This window comes from Microcaecilia unicolor, chromosome 3 (assembly GCF_901765095.1).
Source record: "Microcaecilia unicolor chromosome 3, aMicUni1.1, whole genome shotgun sequence".
Lineage (NCBI taxonomy): Eukaryota > Metazoa > Chordata > Amphibia > Gymnophiona > Siphonopidae > Microcaecilia > Microcaecilia unicolor.
In genome coordinates, this window is record NC_044033.1 from 5,176,209 (window position 1) to 5,192,717 (window position 16,509).

The 16,509-nt window shown below is 49.0% G+C and overlaps 1 protein-coding gene across 6 annotated transcripts in view; it reads right to left on the minus strand.

Moving 5' to 3' along the window:
• Window positions 1–16,509, minus strand: part of LIN9 (lin-9 DREAM MuvB core complex component) — a 239,744-nt gene that overhangs the window by 138,838 nt on the left and 84,397 nt on the right. The window lies entirely within an intron of this gene.

Genomic DNA, 16,509 nt, shown 5'->3' on the forward strand with positions numbered 1-16,509 from the left:
GGGGGGGGGTAGCACACAAAATACTAATTTTGTTTTATGGTTCTTGTTGGGAGGGAGGGGAGATTTAAAGGGAATGGTTCACCTTCCCACGCTGGGAAACCTGTCCGTTGTGGCGTATGCCGGCCTATCTGGTGTGGGATACAGATTTTCAGCTTAGATTCTCAAAAAAAATGGGAGGAATATTGTCAGAATGCAGGACACCAAGATACCCCCGGCCTTTTCTGGGAAACAGGCACGGCAGTATTATGCAGAGATATCATTTCGTACGTGGCCTTTCGGGCTAGGCATTTGAATCACCAAATCTTACAGTTGCAAGAGCAATTACGGCAAGCACAGGGAGTTTTAGCACATGATCTGACTGTTGAAAATAGAACACAATACCAACAAATACAAATGAAGCTCAATACTTTAATTCATCAGCGTACCTTTAATTCAGTGCATTACGGACGACATTGTTTCTTTCGATATGGGAATTGCACGAGTAGTTGTTTGTCAGAACGCAGGCAGATCCCCGTTTTGTGCCTTGTCTGCGGGATACAGTGGGTGCAAAGCTTACAAGAATAAACCAATTTTTTTCCACAATTTCCATTGCACTCTCTACACAGCATCCCATGATCCTGACCCCGGGGACCTCCAATTCCTAGATGCTCTCCCATTTCCAGAGAAGACCGTGGTTATCTTGAACGAGTCACTGCCCGTGGAGGAGATTCAATATGCTATCCGGACAGCCCCTGTGCATAAAACACTAGGTTAGGATGGTCTTCCATTCAAATGTTTTAAGCTAATGAACCTCCCACTATTGAGCACTTTGCTTGCAGTTACAATGAGGTCTTGGAACGTGGGAGACTTCCACACACATTGCAGGGAGCAGTGGTGGTTCCCCTCCTGAAACCGGGATGTGATCCACTTAGCACAGGCTCATATAGGCCGATTTCATTATTGAATGCTGATTCTAAGATTTATACAAAAGTGTTGGCTAACAGGCTTAGTGCAATTGTACACGATGTGGTCGCTTCCCATCAGGTTGGGTTCGTCCAGGGTAAAAATGCAGGAGGTACTATATGCAAGATTCTTATGGCACTTACTTATATCAACCAACACGAGGTGGCTGTTCTTTTCATAAACTTTGATTTACAGAAAGCTTTTGATCATGTTTCCTAGCCCTATCTCTGGGAAGTTCTTAACCATTTTGGTATCACGGTCCCATAGCAGACATGATTTGCTTACTGTACAATGCACCTTGGGCCCCGATTTTTGATATTCAACAAGGCGCTTGACAGGGACATCCTCTGTCCCCTATCCTGTTCATTTTATGCATGGAATCTCTAGCATTGAAACTTCTGATGGACGATACCCATCAAGGGTATACCTGTAGGACCGATGGGATTTAAACTAACAATGTTTGCAGATGATTTATTTATGGCATTGGTAGAGCTACAGACCTCCTTACCCCACACCCTTGAAATTTTGCTGGAATTTGGACCAGCCTCAGGTTTGTGGACTAATATGGACAGATCGGAGGCTCTGGGGTTGCCTGGGGATCTTTCAGCACACTGGCATGAACTATTTCCGCTGTGGTGGGCCGAGACATCCATATGGTACCTGGGGTTGATGATACCACGAGATTTCCATATACTAAGTGATTTAAATATAGCTCCTCTTATTAGAAACTGTGCGGCTTTGTGACAGCTGGGCAACCCTTCCCGGTTTCACTGTGGGGTAAAATCCATTTGCTAAAAATGAGTGGAGGAGTGGCCTAGTGGTTAGGGTGGTGGACTTTGGTCCTGGGGAACTGAGGAACTGAGTTCGATTCCCGGCACAGGCAGCTCCTTGTGACTCTGGGCAAGTCACTTAACCCTCCATTGCCTGCCGCATTGAGCCTGCCATGAGTGGGAAAGCGCGGGGTACAAATGTAACAAAAAAAAAAAATTACTATTTTGTAAAATTTGCCCATTATCTTAAGGGTCCAGGATAGGAGACGCTGGAATCAGATGAGCCATCGTTTCCTATGGGGTAACAAACATCCTAGGGCCTCTTTGCAACAACTACAGCTATTAGGGAGGAAGGAATGGGCTTATCAGATATTCCAATGTATAATGTTGCTGGTAATATGAGATTTGTCAGAGATTGGATTTTTTACACATCAGTGTTTTGTGACATGGTTTTTGAAAAGACAATATCATCAGACCTATCCTTCAATTACACTGTTTAATCTCAGGCACGAAAACTGACTACAGAAAAATACAGTGATTTGTCCTCTTTGCTGGGCATGGAGATGATTTAGACAACATTTTTGCCTCCCTGTCAGTTGTTTGAAATACCTCCCGATTAAGGGTAATGCAGATTTTGAGCCTGGGCTGTGTGGTGATGATTTCATCTATTGGCAACATGTGGGCATCACCATGTTAAGGGATGTTGTCGATAAGAATGGTCCCACATCCAATCAAATTCAAAGAACTTATGACCTACCGCACACAGAATAGTACAGACACCTCCAATTGCAACATTATGCAGACTCTGTAGTGAAGCAGCATCCAGAAGCTTTCACGGAATCTCAGTATGATGACTCTTGGCCCTGATAATTCCATGAACGCTGCATCCTCTACATTGGATACCGGCTCTTTGGATTACAGACTTTGGCTTCCATGATACTGACAAATTCCTACTTAGTCTTCGCTTTGCACCTGTTAGTGGAAAGCACGCAGCTGCAGGAGCTTCATTACAAATTTCTCCTAGGAATGTATATTCATTCATCTCGCAATCAAAAGACGGGCTGCCAAACAGATGGGTCTTGTGTGAAATGAGGGGGCAAATCGGCATCTTACAAACACTGCATATGGGACAGTCCTCTCAAAGGAATTTTGGGAGACTCTGGACACATTTAATGGGTAATTACCACAGTGAACTTTAGCGAATAAACTGGCCTTCAGGCTTATAATGTAGCAGGCATTCATGAGGGCTCTCATCTCATTAGTTTATTTTTTCGTAAAGCTTTCTTAATTGCCAAACGTTGTATTTTCTTCAAATGGATTAAGCCTGATCCTCCTACCGTGACCCAATAGAGATCCTAATTACATGAACTTTTGCACATGGAGCACCTTTCAGTTGAGACACGAGGTTGACCAGCTAAACGTTATTTCCTGAGATTGTGGACACTCTTTTTTGAATACTAACTGCAAGCTTTTGCTCTCGTTTGATAAATGATCTAGAACAGTGATGGCGAACCTATGGCACGCGTGCCAGAGAGGGCACGCAGAGCCCTCTCTGTTGGCACCTGCGCCGTCGCCTCACCCACCGGAAGTTCGTTCCCTCCTCTCTTCGAGTTCCAGGACCCCTCCCTCCAAATTTTAAAAGTCATCTATTTTACCTCATCAGGGTTAGGGCGGCAGCATGCAAGCTCAGCTCGGTGCTTAGTTCAGTTTTCCTTTCTCTTTCTCTCAGCTCTGGTCCCGCCCTTGTGGAAACAGGAAATGAGGGCGGGACCAGAGCTGAGAGAGAGAGAAGGGAAAACAACTAAGCACCGAGCCCAGCCTGCATGCTTTTTACCGCTGCTGCCACCCTAACCCCGACAAGGTAAGATAGATGACTTAAAAAATTTGGACGGAGGGGGGACCCTGGAACGGGGAGGGAGGGAGGGGGGCCTGGAACTTGGAGGCAGGTGGAGGGAGGACGGGGGAGGGGGACAGGGGGGAGGGGGATGAGGGGGAGGGAGGAACGCACCACCTGTTAAATTGCCCTGTTGGCACTTTGCGATAAATAATTATTTTGGGTTGCTGTTTGGGCATCACTGATCTAGAAGTTTAATTTTGCGTCCTATCCAGGTGAGAAGGTTCTGAGGAAGTAAGAGAGAGAGAGGGAGGGGGAGAGGGGGGAGGAAATCATTAAGATGTCGTTATGCATTCTCTCAGGTATTGGCATTGAGGGGTTACTTTATATGAATGCATTTTATGTTATTTGCTTCCATTCACTGCTTATATACATTGCATATCGTTAATTGGTAATTTTGAAACTTCAATAAATATAATTTCAAATTTAAAAAAAAGGCACTATATAAACATGTCCTGGTCACATGCATTCAGTTTACTGGTCAAAAATACAGTCAACTTCTGCACAGCAAAACAGATATGTGGCTAAGTAAACCTTTTTCTCTGGAGTCATCAACAAAAAAACAGATGCCAGCTACACAAAAAATGACTATTTTATGTTCAATATTCCATGTGCAGTATTACAGTACAAAATGAAGAGGCTTTTAACAAGTAAATTGAATAGGAATGGCATAAAGTTCCCAAATGGTCCCTGTTTGCACAGTAACATTTCTTAGTTAAATTAGTCTATTAGATTGTAAGCTCTTTGAGCAGGGACTGTCTTTCTTCTATGTTTGTACAGCGCTGAGTACGCCTTGTAGCGCTATAGAAGTGCTAAATAGTAGTAGTAGTAAATATTTGTGCAGTGTACAGTGCATTCTCATGCAGGAGCATGACATATCTTTTCCCTGCTCCAGAAAGTGAGGGATTTTTAAAAAACTATATTTTATTAATCAGATAAGGCACTAATATCAGGGTAAAATAAGAGGCGAGGAGGAATGGGAATAGCCATGCAAGAGTAGAGGGGATCTCCTACTACAGGGTTGGAAAATCTTTGTGAGTGCCATAACCATGAAGACGCAACCATGTGAAGTGCCCATCCTGATAGGGGCCAGTTTCAGTGGGTCTTCAGGTCATTAACTTAATTGCAGATAGTTACCATCATTGAATACATGAGCCGAAGATTCTCATATATTATCTTAGCAGCTTGGCCAGGGAAGCGGCTTCTTAACACAATGGCAGAGTCTGAAAGTGCCAAAGTTCCAACCTGGTCATGCACAGCAAAATACAGCTATAGCACTACATAGTGCTGTAGCTGGAGTGGAACTGTGTGGAACTCTAACACATAAGCACTAAATCTTTTTCAAGAGCTCTGTGAGTATAGGGTAACTTCAAAGGGGGTGGGTATTTTTCTTCTGCTGGAGTCCAGTGCTTAAGATAAAACATTTTAACCAACTGAATAAGAAGAATTAAAAGTGGTATGGCAAATGTTAGAGAATACCTGTATATTTGAAAGTCTTATGTTGGATATAGTGAATGATACATACCTGTAGCAGGTGTTCTCCGAGGACAGCAGGCTGATTGTTCTCACGACTGGGTGACGTCCGCGGCAGCCCCCACCAACCGGAAGAAGCTTCGCGGGCGGTCCGCACGCAGGGCACGCCCACCGCGCATGCGCGGCCGTCTTCCCGCCCGTGCGTGACCGTTCCCGCCAGTTGAATGACAAGCAAAAATGATGAAATGCAACTCCAAAGGGGAGGAGGGAGGGTAGGTGAGAACAATCAGCCTGCTGTCCTCGGAGAACACCTGCTACAGTTATGTATCATTCACTTTCTCCGAGGACAAGCAGGCTGCTTGTTCTCACGACTGGGGTATCCCTAGCTCTCAGGCTCACTCAAAACAAGAACCCAGGTCAATTGAACCTCGCAACGGCGAGGATACAACAGAAAATTGACCTACGAAGAACAACTAACTGAGAGTGCAGCCTGACCAGAATAAATGCGGGTCCTGGAGGGTGGAGTTGGATTTACACCCCAAACAGATTCTGCAGCACCGACTGCCCGAACCGACTGTCGCGTCGGGTATCCTGCTGGAGGCAGTAATGTGATGTGAATGTGTGGACATATGACCACGTCGCAGCCTTGCAAATCTCTTCAATAGTGGCTGACTTCAAGTGGGCCACCGACGCTGCCATGGCTCTGACACTATGAGCCGTGACATGACCCTCAAGAGTCAGCCCAGCCTGGGCATAAGTGAAGGAAATGCAATCTGCTAGCCAATTGGAGATGGTGCGTTTCCCGACAGCGAACCCTAGCCTGTTAGGGTCGAAAGAAATAAACAATTGGGCGGACTGTCTGTGGGGCTGTGTCCGCTCCAAATAGAAGGCCAATGCTCTCTTGCAGTCCAATGTGTGCAACTGACGTTCAGCAGGGCGGGTATGCGGTCTGGGAAAGAATGTTGGGAAGACAATTGACTGGTTAAGATGGAACTCCGACACCACCTTCGGCAGGAACTTTGGGTGAGTGCGGAGCACTACTCTGTTGTGATGAAATTTTGTATATGGAGCATGAGCTACCAGGGCTTGAAGCTCACTGACCCTACGAGCTGAAGTAACTGCCACCAAGAAAATGAACTTCCAGGTCAAGTACTTCAGATGGCAGGTATTCAGTGGCTCAAAAGGAGGTTTCATCAGCTGGGTGAGGACGACGTTGAGATCCCATGACACTGTAGGAGGCTTGATAGGGGGCTTTGACAAAAGCAAGCCTCTCATGAATCGAACGACTAAAGGCTCTCCAGAGATGGCTTTACCTTCCACACGATAATGGTAAGCACTAATCGCACTAAGGTGATTCCTTACTGAGTTGGTCTTGAGGCCAGACTCTGATAAGTGCAGAAGGTATTCAAGCAGGTTCTGTGCAGGGCAAGAACGAGGTTCTAGGGCCTTGCTCTCACACCAGACGACAAACCTCCTCCACTTGAAAAAGTAACTCTTTTTAGTGGAATCCTTCCTAGAGGCAAGCAAGACACGGGAGACACCCTCAGCCAGACCCAACGCAGTGAAGTCTACGCCCTCAACATCCAGGCCGTGAGAGCCAGGGACTGAAGGTTGGGGTGCAGCAACGCTCCATCGTTCTGCGAAATGAGAGTCGGAAAACACTCCAATCTCCATGGTTCTTCGGAGGACAACTCCAGAAGAAGAGGGAACCAGATCTGACGGGGCCAAAAGGGCGCTATCAGAATCATGGTGCCGCGGTCTTGCTTGAGCTTCAGTAAGGTCTTCCCCACCAAAGGTATGGGAGGATAAGCATACAGGAGGCCGGTCCCCCAATGGAGGAGAAAGGCATCCGACGCTAGCCTGCCGTGTGCCTGTAGTCTGGAACAGAACAGAGGCAGCTTGTGGTTGGCCTGAGAGGCGAAAAGGTCCACCGAGGGGGTGCCCCACTCTCGGAAGATCTTGCGTACCACTCTGGAATGAAGCGACCACTCGTGCGGTTGCATGACTCTGCTCAGTCTGTCGGCCAGACTGTTGTTTACGCCTGCCAGGTATGTGGCTTGGAGGAGCATGCCGAACTGGCAAGCCCAACGCCACATCCCGACGGCTTCCTGACACAAGGGGCGAGATCCGGTGCCCCCCTGCTTGTTGGTGTAATACATTGCAACCTGATTGTCTGTCCGAATTTGGATAATCTGGCAGGACAGCCGATCTCTGAAAGCCTTCAGTGCGTTCCAGATCGCTCGGAGCTCCAGGAGGTTGATCTGCAGATCCTTTTCCTGGAGGGACCACAGACCCTGGGTGTGAAGCCCATCGACATGAGCTCCCCACCCCAGGTGAGATGCATCCGTCGTCAGCACTTTCGTGGGCTGCGGAATTTGGAATGGACGTCCCAGGGTCAAATTGGTCCGAATGGTCCACCAGAGCAGTGAAGTGCGGCAACAGGTGGAGAGGCGGATTACATCTTCTAGATTCCCGGTGGCTTGAAACCACTGGGAAGCTAGGGTCCATTGAGCAGATCTCATGAAGACGGGCCATGGGAGTCACATGGACCGTGGAGGCCATATGACCCAGAAGTCTCACCATCTGCCGAGCTGTGACCTGCTGAGACGCTCTGGTCCGCGAAGCCAGGGACAGGAGGTTGTTGGCCCTCGCTTCGGGAAGGAAGGCCCGAGCCGTCTGGGTATTCAGCAGAGCTCCTATGAATTCCAGAGACTGTGTTGGCTGGAGATGGGACTTTGGGTAATTTATCACAAACCCCAGCAGCTCCAGGAGTTGAATAGTGCACTGCATAGACCGGAGGGCTCCCGCCTCCGAGGTGTTCTTGACCAGCCAATCGTCGAGATATGGGAACACGTGCACTCCCAGCTTGCGTAGATACGCCACTACCACCACGAGGCACTTTGTAAACACTCGTGGGGCAGAGGCGAGCCCAAAGGGCAGCACACAATACTGAAAGTGCCGTGCGCCCAGGCGGAATCTGAGATACTGTCTGTGAGCTGGCAGTATTGGGATGTGAGTGTATGCGTCCTTTAAATCCAGGGAACATAGCCAATCGTTTTTCTGAATCATTGGCAGAAGGGTGCCCAAGGAAAGCATCCTGAACTTCTCTTTGACCAGGAATTTGTTCAGGCCTCTCAGGTCTAGGATGGGATGCATCCCCCCTGTTTTCTTTTCCACAAGGAAGTACCTGGAATAGAATCCCTGCCCTTCTTGCCCGGGTGGTACGGGCTCGACCGCATTGGCGCTGAGAAGGGCGGAGAGTTCCTCTGCAAGTACCTGCTTGTGATGGGAGCTGAAGGATTGAGCTCCCGGAGGACAATTTGGAGGCAGGGAGGCCAAATTCAGGGCGTATCCGCACCGCACTATTTGGAGAACCCACTGGTCAGAGGTTATGAGAGGCCACCTTTGGTGAAAAAATTTTAACCTCCCTCCGACCGGCAGATCGTCTGGTACGGACACTTTGAGGGCGGCTATGTTCCCGTGGATCCAGTCAAAAACCCGTCCCCGGCTTTTGCTGTGGAGGCGCAGGGGGCTGCTTAGGCGCACGCTGTTGACGAGAGCGAGCGCGCTGGGGCTGTCCCTGTGCCTGACGAGGCCTTCGGACCGGCTGGGTGTACCTACGCTTGACAAAAGAATAGGGCACAGCCTGCCGGGCCCGGGAAAAACGTCCACCTGCTGAGGTGGATGCTGAAGGCGCCCGGTGGGAGAGCTTGTCGAGGGCGGTTTCCCGCTGATGCAGTTGGTCCACCAGCTGCTCGACCTTCTCACCAAAAATATTATCCCCCCGGCAAGGGACGTCGGCCAGTCTCTGCTGGGTGCGGTTGTCCAGGTCAGAGGCACGCAGCCATGAGAGCCTGCGCATCACTATACCTTGGGCCGCAGCACGAGATGCCACGTCACAGGTGTCATAGATACCCCTGGACAGGAACTTTCTGCACGCCTTCAGCTGCCTGACCTCCTCCTGATAAGGCCTGGACTGCTCCGGCGGGAGCTTGTCAACCAGGTCCGCCAGTTGCTTCACATTGTTCCACATGTGGATGCTCGTGTAGAGCTGGTAAGATTGGATGCGGGTCACGAGCATGGAAGATTGGTAGGCCTTCCTCCCAAACGAGTCCAGAGTGCAAGACTCCCGCCCCGGGGGCGCCGAGGCGGTATCCCTCAAACTCCGTGCCCTCTTGAGAGCAGAATCCACGACCGCCGAGTCATGAGGCAATTGGGGCCGCATTAACTCTGGGTCCGAGTGAATTCTGTACTGGGACTCTGCTTTCTTGGGGATGGTGGGATTAGATAATGGTCGCATCCAGTTCCGAAGCAGTGTCTCCTTAAGGACATTGTGCAACGGCACCGTGGAGGACTCTCTAGGTAGTGATGGATAGTCGAGGACCTCGAGCATATCAGCCCTCGTCTCATCCACAGAGACCACGGGGAAGGGAATGCAAATAGACATGTCCCTGACAAAGGAGGCAAAGGAGAGGCTCTCAGGAGGCGAGAGCTTCCTCTCTGGTGAAGGCGTGGGGTCAGAGGGAAGGCCCACAGACTCCTCTGAGGAGAAATATCTGGGGTCCTCCTCTTCCCTCCACGAGGCCTCTTCCTCGGTATCGGACATAAGCTCATGCAGCTGAGTCCTCAACCGGGCCCGGCTCGACGTCGAGGCACCGAGGCCTCGGTGTCGTCGAGCGGTGGACTCCCGCGTCGGCGGGGACGAAGCTCCCTCCATCGACATCGACGGGGACTCCACCTGCGTGGCGGTCGAGACCGGCGCCGCAAGCGGCGGCAGTGTCGAAGGCCTCGGCACTGGGCTAGAGCTCGCCGGCGCCACAGTCAACGGCGCCGAGGGCGCAAGCACCCCCGGCGCCGGCACAGCCTGGCGCATCAGTCCTTCCAGGATCCCCGGAAGGATGGCTCGGAGGCACTCGTCCAGGCCCGCTGTCGGGAAAGACGGAGGGGCTGGTAGAGGCGTCGGTGCCGGAAGCTGCTCGGGTCCAGGAGACTGCACCGAAGTGCTGGGACCCTGACGCGTCGGTACCTCCACTACCGAGGGGGACCTTTCCTTTCGACGTTGACGCTTCGGCGTCGACTCCTCTCCGGCACCGAGGGCCGGGCGCACCGATGGGGACCGATGACAGTGCTTCTTCTGTTTTTTTGCGGTGCCCGTCATCGGCGCCCGGTGGAACGGAGGAAGAGGAGGTCGATCCCCCTCGATCTTGAGGAGCCGGGTCAGACAGGGTTCGGTCCCGAGGGCCATGAGCAGAGGGAGTGACTGGGGCCGATTGCCCACTCGGCCTCTCACCCCTACCGTCACCGGAGGACCGGCGGGCCGACGGGACCTGTACTCCTGGGGTCGATGCCATCGGTGCCAATTTCGCAGACATCGATACCGGTACCGAAGAACCGGCCGTCGATACCGATGCCGTCGAGGTCGACGTCGAGGGGCTGGCGCAAGTTCCAAAAAGACGGTCCAGAAGAACTTGCCTCACAACCTGAGTCCGTTTCCGGAGACCAAGACACAAAGAACACGACTTGATATCGTGCTCCGGCCCGAGGCACTGGAGGCACCAAGCGTGGGTGTCGGTCTGCGAGATAGGCCGGCCGCACCGACCACACTTCTTAAATCCACTCGGGACCTTCGAGGACATCGACGGAAAAATCGCGTCGGCGAAGTTAAAGTCCTCGATGGTGGCGGTAAATCACACCTCGAAAAATAAATCGACCGCGCGGCCACAAGGCCGCAACGCGACGCCCCCGCTAGAAAACGAGGGAAAATTCAGCGCGTTCTCTTCTTCTTTTTTTTTTTTTTAAGAAAAAAAGTTTTGAAGGTGCGCGACAACAAAAAACAGAAAATAAGCAAAGATTCGCGGACAACACGACGGTTTTCCGGGGCTGACTAAGAGAGAGCGGCGACGCATGACTCTCTCCAGCGCGGAAAAGAAAAGACTGGCGGGAACGGTCACGCACGGGCGGGAAGATGGCCGCGCATGCGCGGTGGGCGTGCCCTGCGTGCGGACCGCCCGCGAAGCTTCTTCCGGTTGGTGGGGGCTGCCGCGGACGTTACCCAGTCGTGAGAACAAGCAGCCTGCTTGTCCTCGGAGAACTAATGTTTTGTTTAGGGGTTCAGAGACCCCTAGGTTCTGTCTGGTACTGGAGCTCGGCTGTCCAGTGGCAGAGAGAACCCCCAAGAAGGCTGACTCCATCTCTGAATAGCACCAGTACTGGGGTAATCAAGAAGTTGTGAAGTTCTAAAAGGAATTGCCACTGAGAGAGACGTTAGTCCGCCTCTCAGCACTGGCAAGGGAAAGATACCAGCCTTATGACAAACTGGATTTAGGCTACAGGTTATACAATGCAGCGAAAGAGAGCCTGATAGAGCAAAAGCATTTATACTTACAGCCTTTGATCATTAAGTGAAGCCCACAGAACATCATTTGGGATGAGAGTTTATTTGCCAAGATACAAGCCAAAACGGTGATTAACAACAGGCATGTACAATCAATTAGTTATAGGAATAATAATAATCCAGCTGCAAACAGGTGTTAGCTAGTTCCTAATCTTTTATAATTTCTTTTACCAATTAAAGGTTTTACAAGGGAAAGTAATTAGGTAATTTGTCAATTCTGCTGGTCCAGGGGTTCAGGCCCACCCAGCAGTGGAGGCAGCGGAGCGGAGGGAGCAGGCTGAGCTCCGATCCCGCATCTGCCTCCCCAGCCCGCCACTGCCCCGCCCCCCGCAGTACCTTTAAATATTACAGTTTTGCTGGAGTCGCGGGCAGCCGGCATTGAAGACATCGGCAGGCTTACGCCGGTTCCAGCAGCCTTCCCTTCCCTCGTTGCAAGTCGGATGATGGCTCCGCCCTCTTCTGACGTATTTCCTGTTTCTACGAGGGCGGAGCCATCATCCGACTTGCAACGAGGGAAGGGAAGGCTGCTGGAACCGGCGTAAGCCTGCCGATGTCTTCAATACCGGCTGCCCGCGACTCCAGCAAAACTATAATATTTAAAGGTACGGGGGGGTCGGAAGGAAACAGGGCAGACAGGAGAGGAGGGTTGCTGCACATGGTGGAAGAAGGGGAGAGGAGGGTTGCTGGATGGAGGGAAGGGGAGAGGAGGGTTGCTGCACATGGTGGAAGAAGGGGAGAGGAGGGTTGCTGGACATGGTGGAAGAAGGGGAGAGGAGGGTTGCTACACATGGTGGAAGAAGGGGAGAGGAGGGTTGCTGGATGGAGGGAAGGGGAGAGGAGGGTTGCTGGTCATGGTGGAAGAAGGGGAGAGGAGGGTTGCTGGATGAAGGGAAGGAGAGAGGAGGGTTGCTGGACATGGTGGAAGAAGGGGAGAGGAGGGTTGCTGGACATGGTGGAAGAAGGGGAGAGGAGGGTTGCTGCACATGGTGGAAGAAGGGGAGAGGAGGGTTGCTGGATGGAGGGAAGGGGAGAGGAGAGGAGGGTTGCTGGACATGGTGGAAGAAGGGGAGAGGAGGGTTGCTGGATGAAGGGAAGGAGAGAGGAGGGTTGCTGGACATGGTGGAAGAAGGGGAGAGGAGGGTTGCTGGATGGAGGGAAGGGGAGAGGAGGGTTGCTGCACATGGTGGAAGAAGGGGAGAGGAGGGTTGCTGCACATGGTGGAAGAAGGGGAGAGGAGGGTTGCTGGATGGAGGGAAGGGGAGAGGAGGGTTGCTGGATGAAAGGAAGGAGAGAGGAGGGTTGCTGGACATGGTGGAAGAAGGGGAGAGGAGGGTTGCTGGATGGAGGGAAGGGGAGAGGAGGGTTGCTGGACATGGTGGAAGAAGGGGAGAGGAGGGTTGCTGGATATGGTGGAAGAAGGGGAGAGGAGGGTTGCTGGATGGAGGGAAGGGGAGAGGAGGGTTGCTGGACATGGTGGAAGAAGGGGAGAGGAGGGTTGCTGGATGGAGGGAAGGGGAGAGGAGGGTTGCTGGACATGGTGGAAGAAGGGGAGAGGAGGGTTGCTGGACATGGTGGAGGAAGGGGAGAGGAGGGTTGCTGGACATGGTGGAAGAAGGGGAGAGGAGGGTTGCTGGATATGGTGGAAGAAGGGGAGAGGAGGGTTGCTGGATGGAGGGAAGGGGAGAGGAGGGTTGCTGGACATGGATGGAAGAGAGGGAAGGGAGAGAGAAGAAATGCTGGACATGGATGGAGGGGATGGAAGAATGAGGAAGGAGATGAGATGAGGGAAAAGGAAGAGAGGAGAAAAACTGCACATGGATGAAGAAAATAGGCAGAAGCTGAGGACCAGAAATGAAGAAGAAAGGAAAGAAATGGAAAGGAAGCCCTGGAAACGGAGTTAAGAGGACAGATAGCAGCAGAATCGGATACTGGGCCAGCATGATCAGAAAAACAGTCACCAGACAACAAAGGTAGAAAAAAATCATTTTATTTTCATTATAGTGTTTGGAATATGTCCACTTTGAGAATCAGGTGCTCAACATTAAAAGTTTATATTTATTTACTCATTTATGGCATTTTATCCCACATTAAACATGAATTAAATTGGAACCTGGGATCATTTAATTTTTTTTTCCTGGAGACAGTAATGCATTGCCCCCCCCCCCCCCCCAGGCTCTCTCCCCGGCTATAGCCAGCTCTGCAATTTTGAGGGGAGGTGCACAGGTGGATGGGGGGGGGGGGGGTGCAGAGGTTGACCGGGGAGAGAGAGTGGCAACCCTTCTCTGTAGCTTAAACCAGGAAATACTCTGATTTTTATAGGTGCTCTCAAGATATGGATAATATAACAGTAGATATACCTGATTGGATCTATGCTTTTTTTTTTTTTTTTAATACTTTATTTATAATTTTCATATTTACATCTCTTGACATAAATCAGGAAATATCAGTAATACACAAATGACAACAACTTTAGTTACTTATTACCTATATAGGTTCTAAGTTAGGATTAACAAATTAATATTAGTCCACAATAATTTGAGACAAGATACTAGGAAAAAAAAAAGAACGAAAAAGAGGCCTATAAAAATAAGCCAAATATTCTTAACGGAAAGGGCATAGTTGAAATTCACAGCCGACGTATCAGCGCATTTAGGATAGCAACACATTAGGTTCTAGAACATTTTCCTTGGATGAAATAAATTGTAATAATTTTTGTGGGGAAAAAAATATATAGTTATTAGAACCAAACATAATATGACATTTGCATGGGAATTTCAAAAGAAAAGTGGCACCTAATTTCAAAACTCTAGATTTATAAAGCAAAAATTCCTTTCTTCTCTTTTGTGTATTCCTAGCTAAGTCAGGAAAAATCTGTATTTTTTGCCCCAAAAAAACATCATTTACATGGCGAAAATATAATCTAAGAATATTTTGTTTATCAAGTTCAAGAGCAAAAGTCACTAACAATGTTGTTCTCTCTGTAATACATTCCAGAGAGGTCTCAAGAAATTCAGTCAAGTTCAAATTTGCTGTAATCTGAGGTTGCTCTTTCAATAATTTCACGTTTCCAGTAATATACTGGAGCCGTGTAATAGGTGGAAATCCCTCTTTCAAAATCCCCAGTACTTCACCGAAATATTTTTTAAGCATTTCATCTGCTGATATTAGAGGGGATTTGGGGAAATTCAGCATCCTCAGGTTATTCTTCCGAGTATTATTTTCCAAGTATTCTAGTTTTCTTTCCTGGATTTCTTTGTCCTTTACTAAAGTTATAGTTAAATTCTTTAATTTCTCAACCTCATTTTCCATCTGAAAGATCTTTTCCTTGTGCTCTTGGACATTTAGAGATAAATCTTGAACAGTTTGCTTCAATTCACCAATCTCACCTTTAATAGACTTATTCATCTGTAGTAACGTTCCATTGACCTCCTGTATTGCGTCCCACAGACTTTCCATAGTCACCGACATTGGTCTTATTCGTCCTCCATTCTTCTCGGAAGGCAAACCTCGAGTAGCGGGGGTGGCGTCCTGCGTCTGCCCCTGCTTTGTTGTTTCTAAACTCGAGGTTAATCCGGCGGTGGGTCCTCCTACCACTAGCATCGGAGAGCGCGCTTCCAACTGCAGTGACCCCACTGCTAACGGTCCACTTCCGGGTTGTGGAGGCGCGGTGAGAACGGGAGGACTCAGCGTCGCTCCCTCTGCGCTGCACTCGTCCCCGGAGGGGTTTGAGACCGTCGAAGTGGATACCAACTCGCTAAGGATCCCGATACCAAAGTTCTCCAAAGTCGATTGCCTAGAGATAGGTGTTGACGTTGGTGCCACGGAGGTAGGTACCAGCGTTTTTCCCTTTCTTTTCCCCATCTAAACTATCGGGGAAAGAAGTTCTCAGGATCAAACAAGGAGAGATCTGAGGAGCTTCGGGATCACACATCCGTTATCGCCGCCATCTTGTCTCGAGGACTGGATCTATGCTAATGTCATGGTTACCACTGATTGGCTCATGCTAATGAGTAGCTTTTATCTTGCTAACATGGTTTTGTCTTTAGCTCGCTTGACCACAAATCTTAAGCAAGACCATGGCTGACCACAATGTCACTCTGTCCTTTGGACCCCCACCCTTGTGTTTCCTGTTGTTCTCTGCAGTGCTCCAACACTGGGAGTTCAAGCAAGAGCCACACAGGCCTGAAAGTTTTTCCCTCATTTCAGAGCCTGAACCAAAGTCTAGGCAGGGGACCAAGGCTCATAGCTGTAGCATTTTTATACACTAATTAAATATCCTACTTAAAAATCTTAAAGGAAGAAAAAGAACTCAAATGTCTCAACGTGGCAGCAAGCAAAGGAATCTTTGAACGTTCAGACTCCATTCTTCTCATCGGTCTTAAAAAACCTCCTTCCAAATTTTTTTATTTCAATTTTGTTCAAATATTGTGCACTCAAACTTGTTCAAATAATTTAAATCCTTACTGTGGTTTTCCAATATACTCAAACATTGAACAAACATATATTTACACTTAATTCTTGTACTCAATGGGGCTTGCCATTTCATTTTGTACGAGTTTCTTCAGGGGACTAAGTGCTAAACAGGCTAAATTAATCTAAAAAATAATAGAAATATGCACTCAATATATTCTGACTCTTAATATAAAAAATGAACAAACTTACTTCTTTAATGACATCATACATCAAACATGGCGCTAACATTATCCCTAACTGGATACAAAACTCTGCTGTTTAAATAAACTTTATCCATCATTGTTGTCAAAGAGGCCCAATCTAGCACCGTCACAAAACACTGTCCATTATAATTACAAAAACTCTAAGAGGGTTAATGATAGATAATAGACAGTGCTATGTGACACTAACATTTCTTTGCTTGCTGCCACACTGGTACATTTGAGGTCTTTTTCCTCCTTTTTAAGATTTTTAAGTAGGATATTTAATTAGTTATCCAACATAAGACTTTCAAATACACAGGTGTCTTCAGCTTTAATGATTGTTTAAGCGTAAGATATTTTGCAGAAGTTTTGCCAGGTTAT